The following is a 10,768-nucleotide window of genomic DNA, read 5'->3' on the forward strand; positions in this document are numbered from 1 at the left end:
TTATTTATTTATTTATTTATTTATTTATTTATTTAAGATTTTACTTATTTATTTGAGAGACGCTGAGAAGCCGACCCCCTCTGAGCAGGGCTGGATCTCAGGACCCTGAGACCCTGACTTAACCTACTGAGCCACCCAGGCGCCTCCACCCACGTTTTAATTTTCACGATGAGGCTTCAATCTTACTGCAAAGGGCTGCACTTGTGGCTCTGAAGATGCCACACCAGCCCTCACGCACAACTGTCCTCCGTGCCTCCTAAGCCCTCACTGGCTACCGCCTTCCCAGCTCCTGTTTTTCAAGGCCCCGGCCTCCCCACCACACACTCAGCCCTGGCCTTCCGCAGAGGAAGACTGAGCACACTCTGAGGGACTCTGCCAGCAGAGGTAGGGAAAACAATCTTTGGGGAAAAAAATTGCTGTTTTATATTACAGGATAATTTGGGGGGAAGAAAATAGTGCTGTTCAATATTACCAAAGTGGTACTGAAATAGTCACAACGGGAAAGATGAGAACTCCGTTGAACTTCCTCATGCTGGGGCTACAGGTTAATATTATTCTGCAACACATAAAGGAAGAAGACTGGGGATCCCTGGGTGGCTCAGCGGTTTAGCGCCTGCCTTTGGCCCAGGGAGTGATCCTGGAGACCCAGGATCGAGTCCTACATCGAGCTCCCTGCATGGAGCCTGCTTCTCCCTCCACCTGTGTCTCTGCCTCTCTCTCTCTCTCTGTGTCTCTCATGAATAAATAAATAAAATCTTTAAAAATAAATAAATAAAATACAATAAAATACAATAAAATACAATAAAATACAATAAAATAAAATAAAATAAAATAAAAAAGGAAGAGGACCCTCTAGTCTCCCAGCGCGGGGCCTGTACAACCTTGAAGGAGCGTGGCTGCACAAACCCTAGGGGCCCTCCCTCCCCTTGCCCAAAGACCCGCACCAACCCTGGCTAAAAACACACCAGTGGTTCTACCAAAACTCAACCAACTTCTGGATCCTGGAGGCCCTGGTACAGTCTCCAGCCTCCCCGCTGACAGGAGCCAGATTTGTAAGCAAATGGAAGGAGGCCCCGCCACCCATTCTACCTCATGAGACTTTCATTTCCTGTGTTAGATAATAACTCCAGGAACTCCAGCTTTCTCACGGGGTAGGTAAATCACGTCAAACCCTCTAAGTTTAAAAAAAAGAAAAAGAAAGAAAAGGAAACAAAAAGAGTCCTCACAAGGACAGGAAGTATAAAGAAATAACAGAATACGCTAGAGAAACCCAGCCGCACACACTTGTGCATAGCTTCGCCCGCACCCACAGTAAATTTTCTTCACTTCAAGAAGCTGTCTATAAATACACTGACCAATGTATCTTTAAAGCATAAAGGGCTTGGACGGTCATAATAAACATTGCAAAATAAATACAAAATAACATCTGGACCCAAAGCTTTGGATGGATTGGGGTGGGGGACATGAGACAGAGTGCTAACTTTTTCTTAGTTCTGATAATAAAGTATGGATTTCTTTTTTTTTAATTATTATTTAGGAAGTGCTTTCCATTATTAACCAAACACAAACCAAGGACATACTGATTTTAATTTGAAATCCCAAAGAATGTGGTACCATCTGTCCATAGCATCGTTTCACAGGCTGGGCCAATCTTAGTGATACTTCGATTCTTTTGTTTTCTATTTGAAACTAAGAGAGTAAGTGTTCACTTACTAAGCCAGTACATTTAAAGATGAAAATGGTTTATTTTTAGCTCTAATTGGGCCTGCTAAACAAGAAAACTACCATCTTTTTGCCTTGGGAACCCCAAACCTCCAATGTAATTCAGTGAGAAAATGAAACACTTCTATTGTAAGAGAATATTATAGTAATTATTACAGTTAATTGTTATTCATTGCAATGACACGCAAAAAGATCATGCTTCGTGTGCGTCTCATATGATTCCAACAAGTGGCGGGGGGGTGGCCCCGTTCAGCTGTTTATAGAGACCCCATAGCAACCGGTCAGGCTCTCTTCCTGTGCCACGTAATTTCATGAATCCTTGAGTTTCTCCTAATAAATTTAAGGATTGTTAGGCACTTGTCTAGAAGTCACTTTGCTTATTTCCTGTAAGGCTCTGATAAAATTTTTGTAGGTGACGCAATAAGCGTTGCACGTCCAATGCCAAAGAAACAAAAGCATGATAAACTTGAGTAATTTGTGAGCAAATTGTAATGCTTCCTAAAAAAAATCATTATGCCTGGAACTCCTGGGTGGTTCTGTGGGTGAGCTCAGGGAGTGATCCCAGGGTTCCGGGATCAAGTCCACATGGGCCCCCCTGCAGGGAGCCTGCTTCTCCCTCTGCCCATGTCTCTGCCTCTCTCTCTGGGTCTCTCATGGATACAGAAATAAAATCTTTAAAAAAACAAAGAAAGAAAATAACACACATTTCATTACATATTCTTTTACTTTCTTTTTCTGATTAACTCAGATGCCGGTTGCTAAGGGATGTTCTAAGTTCTAGTCTTTATCAGACACAGTTTTGCAAAGGTTGGAGGCAGGTCAAAGGCACCAGGCTCCAAGCTGCAACAGGCTGGATAAAGCGAGTGGGAGAGAGCGCTAGGAAGCAGGCTGGGGTCGCCGGACTGAGGCTGGGCTTGCATTTACCTCCTCCTGGCACCCATGGGGGGCTAGCAGGTCAGCGGCAGGGTGTGCTGGAGGCCCACCCAGCAGGATGGTCAGGAGGGCCCCAGGGCCAGCTGCACCCCCCCAGGCTCTTGGCTCAAGATGGGGCCCTGGGTGGGCCCAAGGCACAGAAGGAGCTCAGCTGTCAGCCCCCCAGGGCGAGCCACAGAGGGCCGGCCACACCGCGCTTCTGGGGGCCGAGTGGGATCCCTGGGGCTTGGCTCCCGCTGCCCCTTTCCCCCTCTCTGGCTCCTCACAGTGACCACACCAGGGGGGATGTCATTCTATGAAATGGGGTGACTAAGGCGACTCCCGCCAGTGGTCCGCCCTGGGGACCCCCAAAGTGATGACAGGAAGCCATGGCCCCTTTGGTGTGTGCTGTACACAGCGGGAGCTCACCGTCATCCCCTCCCTGCACCCCATCAAGTACCCCCGCTTTCCAGACGGGAAAGTTGAGGCTTAGACTTGCGGCTGAAGAGGCAGCCCCGGCCACGCTCAGCTGGCCGGCCCCGCGACCTGGCCCGTGCACCCCGCCTTGGTTCCCTGGGCTTGGGCACCTGCTGGGGTCACGGTGGGGGTGTCCTTCCCATCTTCCAAACCAGAGAAGCCCAGCTGTCGGGCTCCTCCAAGGAGGGGGTGTGTGCTGGCCCCTACGCCTGGCCCGAGGTTCAGGGGGCCCCCGCTTCCATTCTGCCCGTGGGTCCCACACAGTCTGGCAGCCGGGGGTCAGGGTGGGGGGAGGCTTTGAAAAGAGAAATGTTATTTCAGAAAATTCCAGGCATGTAGAGGTGGAGACCCAAGGACCGCCAGACGCCCCAAAATAAAAGTAACAATAAGTATTTCGTTCCAGCCTAGAGTAAGTGTGCAGCCTTGGGAACATAATGTACGGGGCGCCCGGGGCTGGGGGCAAGCCTGTGCCCTCTGCTTGGGTCCTGATCCCTGGGTCCTGGGATCGAGCCCCAGGTGGGCTCCCTGCTGGGGGGGCTGCTTCTCCCCCCGCCCTCTGCCTACCGGTGCGCTCTCCTCTCTCTCTCTCTCTCTGTCAAGAAAATAAATAAAATCTTCAAAAAAGTCCTCTAAACTCTTTGAACCGTGGCACCATCTACACAGAATGAATGCATCACCCCCACTAGGTGACCCAAACGCTCAAGCGCCAGTAGTTCTTTTTTTTTTTTAATTTATTTATGTATTTATTTATGATAGTCACAGAGAGAGAGAGAGAGAGAGGCAGAGACATAGGCAGAGGGAGAAGCAGGCTCCATGCACCGGGAGCCCGACGTGGGATTCGATCCCGGGACTCCAGGATCGCGCCCTGGGCCAAAGGCAGGCGCCAAACCGCTGCGCCACCCAGGGATCCCGCACCAGTAGTTCTTTGCCAGGAAAACGAGGTGAGCGGGGGGTTTGCGGCCTCAGGGAGCGCAGGAGGGCCCCCCTGGGGTGTCACCCCACCCCTGGGGTGACAAGGCACCTGCTGCCGGGGGATCCCAAGCAGCTTCGCGTCCCCGGGCGACACCTGGGAGACGTGTGGGCTGAGCCCTGGTGACAAGCGGCCTCCTCTGCGGGGCACGGGCCTTGCGCTTCATCTTGAGGACAAGGGATGCGTCCGGGAAGGTTGCAGGGTGGGCAGCGGGGCGCCCCCGGGGACCCTCCTCGGGGTCTTCCTCGGGGACCCTCCCTCCTCGGGGACCCTCCTCCGGGACCCTCCACGGGGATCCTCCACGGGACCCTCCTCGGGGACCCTCCCTCCTCGGGGACCCTCCCTCCTCGGGGACCCTCCTGGGGGCCGCGGACGGTGGCCTTTGGCCGAGGATGCGGAGAAGCTCCGCCGAGCAGGGGCCCAGGTTTCTGGTGTGAAATCAGCCTCTGCTCAAGGTACCGGAGCCCGCAGGGCCGCGGGGCCGCCGGAGCGTGGAGGGCGCGGAGGGTCACCCGGGGCGCGGCCCACGGTGGGTGTCCTCCGGCGGGTGTGGGGGACCAGGCCACCGCCCAGGGAATCCCGGAGGCAGCCGCCCTCGGGGTCCTGTCCTGAGGCGGTGGAGACGAGCCCGAGCCCGGAGCAGAGCCAGGCCGGGTCCTGATTACAGTGGACGAACCGCGGGGCTCCCACCCAAGGCTGACCCGCCAGCAAACCGCCTGAGGCCGGGGGCCCCGGGGGGGCTCAGGGACGAGGCCGCTACGGAGGCCGAACCCCGCTGGCCACGTTTAACCAGCGATGCGGGACCCGGGACAGACAGACACACAGAGGTACGCAGCCTCGAGGAGGCGCCGACACACAGGCGCTGGCGCTGGGAGGCACAGGTGCGATGGGACCACTGCGCGACCAAGGCCACGGCCTCGGTCCCCTGCGTTCAGGGCAGCTTTGAGGCCCGGGCCTTGGCAAGAGGGTGGGAGGCGGCGGCTGCAGATGCGCGGCCCGGGGATCCAGCCGGGGGCTGCAGGTGCGCGGCCCGGGGAGCCAGCCGGGGGCTGCAGGTGCGCGGCCCGGGGAGCCAGCCGGGGGCTGCAGGTGCGCGGCCCGGGATCCAGCCGGGGGCTGCAGGTGCGCGGCCCGGGAGCCAGCCGGGGGCTGCAGGTGCGCGGCCCGGGGAGCCAGCCGGGGGCTGCAGGTGCGCGGCCCGGGGAGCCAGCCGGGGGCTGCAGGTGCGCGGCCCGGGAGCCAGCCGGGGGCTGCAGGTGCGCGGCCCGGGGAGCCAGCCGGGGGCTGCAGGTGCGCGGCCCGGGAGCCAGCCGGGGGCTGCAGGTGCGCGGCCCGGGGAGCCAGCCGGGGGCTGCAGGTGCGCGGCCCGGGGCGCAGGGGGGGCACCCGGGGCGGGTGTCACGTTGCGGGGGGGCGCCTTGGGCTGCGGCATGTAACCCCTTGCAGCCAAGGACAGGCACTTCCCGGCCTGCGGGACAAGGAGGGCAGCCTGCGCCCCGCCACCCGCCGTCAACTCCAGGGCCCGCTAACCGCTGCGAGAAGCGGGTGGACGCGCACCACGCAGTCGCCCTCTCAGGCCTCTCCCAACACCTCCTTCAGGTCTCTCTCAAATGCCCGCATGGCTCCCTAATTCTCAACAAGACAATTTTTTATTTATTTTTTTTTAATTTTTTTTTTTTTTTTTTTTTTTTACTTTCTCCTTTATTTATGCCCCTGTCTCCTTCTCTATGAAAACACATTCAGTAAGGCTGGCTCACCCTAACCGGCCTTTCTAGCTGTGACCAACCTAGATCGCTCCCTCCCTAACCCCTGGGGTTAAGCGTCTCAACTTTTAGGCAGTACTGCCTATTCAATAGGCAGTATTGCCTACTTTTTGCCCAAAACTGACATGCAATTTATGAATTTCCCCTTTTGTATAGGTTACTCTGGAAATAAATCACAGGTAAAATGAAAAATGGGTGCAACAGTCCTTTTAAAAATGTAAAATACAGAGTGTGAAAGTAAGTGTGATCTAGTGTGGGACTCGATTCTGAATCCCAGGATCAGGCCCTGAGCCGAAGGCCTGCGCTCAACCACTGAGCCACCCAGGTGCTCCCATAAAATACATATTTAATATAAAGTTTAAAATATGAAGTATAATCATATTACTAACACCAGTTTAAGGATGCCCTATCTCCTCCTCAAACACCTTGTGAGCCAGTGTTTGAATCATGAAGATAAATCATCGACAAGAAAGAAAACTACTTACGACAACCTAGTAGAAAAAATTTACCAATAAATAATTCAGGTCTACTAAATATTATTTTGTATTAAGCATATTTTTTCTTTTTTTATGTTTGTTTTTCTTTTTACGAATACATGTAGTGGCAGCCCCCCATATGCAGTCCTATTTAATGAAAACAGTTATACTCTTATATTTTGTAGCTCCATCTTTCACGTATTGGCACACATTCAGCTCTGCTTTTAAAAATTAGATGTTTTATTAATGCATGTAGTTGCTGATAGGAAGCATCTTGTGCTTAGCATATTCAGCAAAAATAGGGCTAAATTGTCTCTGTCATTGACGTCATCCTCATTTGAGTCTAAAAACAGAAACCTAATGTAATATGAATAGTATAGACCCAATGATAAATATAGAAGTTGTTTTCTGCCCAATAGAAACTCAGAAAGCCAGTAAAAATCTCCTAACTTCACAGTTCCTCCTAAATATAAAAGAGAGAAATGCTTGCTTTCAAGTCAGACCCTAAATCATAAAATCACTTCTGGTCACAGGATCAGAAAATCAAGCAATTTTCTCATATCTATTGTACATTGTTTTAAACAATGATTTACCTTTTATCACCGACTCCAAACTGCTCATTTTTTTTAATTCCTTTATTTTCAAAACTTTTTTTTTTCTTAAATAACAGGGCCTACCCTGGGAAACAAAGGTAAATTCTGAAGACTGCACTAAACTTGTGTATTTATATCTGACAAAATTCTAAAACTAGTATCAAGCTATTGATAAAGTAGCAAGGCTAGATGTCCCTGTCAAAGGAGACTGTACAGGCCACCTGGAATCTCCCCCAGGCTCAGACACCTGGCTATGCCTGAAAAACTGCACTTTTCCGGGGTCTCTGGGGGGCTCAGCGGTAGAGCATCTCCCTTGGGCTCAGAGCCTGACCTCAGGGTCCTGAGATCGAGTCCCGCATCGGACTCCCCACAGGGAGCCTGCTTCTCCCTCTGTCTGTGTCTCTGCCTCTCTGTGTCTCTCTTGAATAAATAAATAAAATCTTTTTTAAAAATTGCACTTTCCTGTCATGTTTATTCATTCGGTTGGTTGGTTGGTTGGTTGGTTGCAAGAGGTGGGAGGCAGCTTAGGCGGTGGTTTAGGAGGTTTTTTGTTTTCTCAGAGTTTTTAAAGTAATAAATTAGGGAAATTTCATAGACCATCTCTTGAATTTAATAAGGGATTTCTGTGAATTTTTTTATGAACAAAATTTACAAAAGCAGCTAGAGTGGGATGGCTGTGTATCTGGCTGAGCAACTCTGCGTAAGGAGTAGTAATCAGATTATCCAGTCAGCCTGCGGGTCCTCCGATGGTGCACCAAGGTGGGGGTCCTTGATTCTTTACTGTTACTCCATCTCAAGGACTTAGATGAAGCTAAAGAAAGCACGCTTACCTAAATTTGAAAAAAAAAATAAGACAGTGATGGGGCACCTGGGTGGTTCAGCTGGTCAAGTGCCTGCCTTTGGTTCAGGTCATGATCTCCGGGGCCTGGATCGAGCCCCCCTTAAGCCCCAGAGCAACCTTTGTCAGGCTCTGGCTCAGCGGGGGCTCTGCTCCCCCTCTCCTTCTGCTCACTCCCTCCCTGCTCGTGCTCAATCTCTCGCTCTCTGTCTCAAATGAATAAATAAAATCTTTAAGAAAAAAAATAAGACAGTGCTGAGAGAAATAATTGATATTTTAGATGAGAAAAATTAAAAATGGAAAACAGCCAAACAGTCTAGGATGATAGACTGGGACCAAAATGATAGAATCAATAAGAAAAAGCAAGCATCTGTCTAGATTAAAGTTTCAGGAACTACACAGGAACAAGGGAAGTAATGGCTATTGGCCTGGGGAGGGGGGCGGTGGGAGTGTGGGGGGGGAATCAAGTCCTAAAGGTTTCACTTGATGATGAGCTGAAAAGGAGCTGAGCGTCTGATGAGGCGCCTCAAGGAGCCGGTGGGGTCTTGGGGCTGTGGAAAGAGCGGGTCGCTTGTACCTCACGGTCAGGTCCTGGCACCCAGCTAATCTGAGTGGGCATTTTCTCAGAGGTTCATAATAAAATCCCTTTAACATTTAGTTCGGAATCTTGAAAAGTGACAGTTCACCTGTACCCTCAAGCCACAGTCTGCTCAGGTTCAGCCCCGAGCATTACTGGGAAATGTGAGGCCAGGGAACCCTAGCACAGGAGGTGGGGCTTTTCCCGGGAGAGGAGAAGATACAGGTTTGCCTAAACTCCAGTCCCCCTCTCCTGTCCACCCTTCTCTTGAAAGAAGCATCCAAACTGCAGCTAGAGCAGGGAAATGCAGGCCTCAGTTTACAGAGAGTGTGGTAATGCGTTGGATTCTGGGTATGGGGCTGGGAGAGATGGAAGGGAGGACTGCAGGAAGCTCCACTCAGACTTGAAGTAACACAGATCAAAGAGCAGGAGGGACAAATTCTGGTGGGGATCCGGGGATGGGGGACGGGTGTGGGTGGAGGAAGAAGAGCCCGAAGAATTAAAGTTTCTGTTACTGTTTTTAAAGCTTAACTTCTCGTTGAAACTCAGAACATCTAGTAGGATCCTGCTTCCCTCTCACGGGCGGCTGCTGCTCCTGACCCCCCCCCCCCACCGTGCCCCCCAGTCCTCAGACTGAGGATTGACCAAAGCCTGGAGCAGACCAGTCATCAGCTCAGCGCCTCAGCCCTATTTCTGCTGCGTCTTGGATGACCGTGTCTTCTGTGTGGATAATGTCTCCAACACCTCAACCTCGTTGTCCGTATACCTCTAGACGGACACCCCGGACCAAAGCACATTCAAAATTCTTCCAGCTTTGGATGTACCTCTTCTGGATTGCCACTCTCTTCCACCATATCCAAAAATTTCTTCTCCCTCAACAAGTTGGTCCACAGGCGATCCTCCTCAATCTCATTAAGGACTACCATCCTTGGTCCTTTAATTTAGCTTAATTTCTCATCCTTCTCCTGATTTCATCCAATTATCCAGTTCGGCTTCGTTTTCCTCATTCATAAATGACATACTCATGTCACGTAGTCAATATAAGAATAAAGAAATAGGGATCCCTGGGTGGCGCAGCGGTTTGGCGCCTGCCTTTGGCCCAGGGCGCGATCCTGGAGACCCGGGATCGAATCCCACGTCGGGCTCCCGGTGCATGGAGCCTGCTTCTCCCTCTGCCTGTGTCTCTGCCTCTCTCTCTCTCTCTCTCTGTAACTATCATAAATAAATAAAAATTTAAAAAAAAAAGAATAAAGAAATAAATTAGGGAAAACACACAGCATTTCTCCTTGCTAAGAGCAAGCACCCAATGACCACTATCAATGCTGGTCCACCTGCAGTTTAGGATTTAGTACTTGAGAAACCCTCTTGCCTTAATGTCAGTATCCTTGTCCTTTATTCTTCTTCTGCATCTATTTAGCAACACTCTGGTCCTAGGTCGACCAGTTACTCCCCTTCCACTGTTGTATCTGGCTGCCAAGCACTACTGAAAACAAATGCCACAACCACCAGAGCTGATGCCACTACCGATGGAAGGTCTGCCCCGCCAGCTGAGCTATTAACACCCCACAGCAAAGCTTTAGGTCTGCTGTTTCTCTCATTCCCCACAATGATGTTTTCAAACGTTCAGTCCGACTTTCTCCATCACACTCAGCAAGTGAACTCCACTTTCGTAAGGAAGCAGAGACCACTCTGACTACGTCGTGCGTGCCCTGGGCGTGATATACAACTGATGAACCACGGAGCTCTACTTCCAAAACGAGTAATGCGCTCTCTGTTAATTAATTGAATTTAAACTAAAAAAAAAAAGAAAATAGAGACCATCACGCAAGAACATTCTCCGCTTCCTGTCTCTCCGTATGACACAAACAAGTGTAAATATAGTCAGAGTTAGACTTATCCTTTCTCTTTCTGTGTTAGCTAAGTGGTTGTCCTGCATCTTGAATGTCAATCCTTCCATCTGTTCTTTAAATCACATCTGTCAGGGCAGCCCGGGTGGTGCTTCTATTTAGAATTTTAAAACTTGGAAAGAATGAAGGGAAATAAAATATAATTTTGTGCACCGGTTTAGTATCTTTGGATCCATTTTTACCTGTTGAAAATCCTTAGATTTCATGATTCAAGTTTACTGGTGAAGGAGAAAAATTCTTCTAAGAAGTTAAGACTAGGGCAGACCGGGTGGGGCGGGGGGGGGGGGGGGGGGGGGGGGGGGGGGGGGAGCTCAGCGGTTTCAGCGCCGCCTGCAGCCCAGGGCCTGACTGGAGACCCTGGATGAAGTCCCACATCGGGCTCCCTGCATGGAGCCTGCTTCTCCCTCTGCCTGTGTCTCTGCCTCACCCTCTGTGTCTCCCATGAATAAGTAAATAAAATATTTTTTAAAAAATCACATCTGTCCATTTTGGGGGGACCCTCACTTAAATCAAGTGTATTTCCTCTCTTCTGT

This window comes from Canis lupus, chromosome 1 (assembly GCF_011100685.1).
Source record: "Canis lupus familiaris isolate Mischka breed German Shepherd chromosome 1, alternate assembly UU_Cfam_GSD_1.0, whole genome shotgun sequence".
NCBI classification, from domain to species: domain Eukaryota; kingdom Metazoa; phylum Chordata; class Mammalia; order Carnivora; family Canidae; genus Canis; species Canis lupus.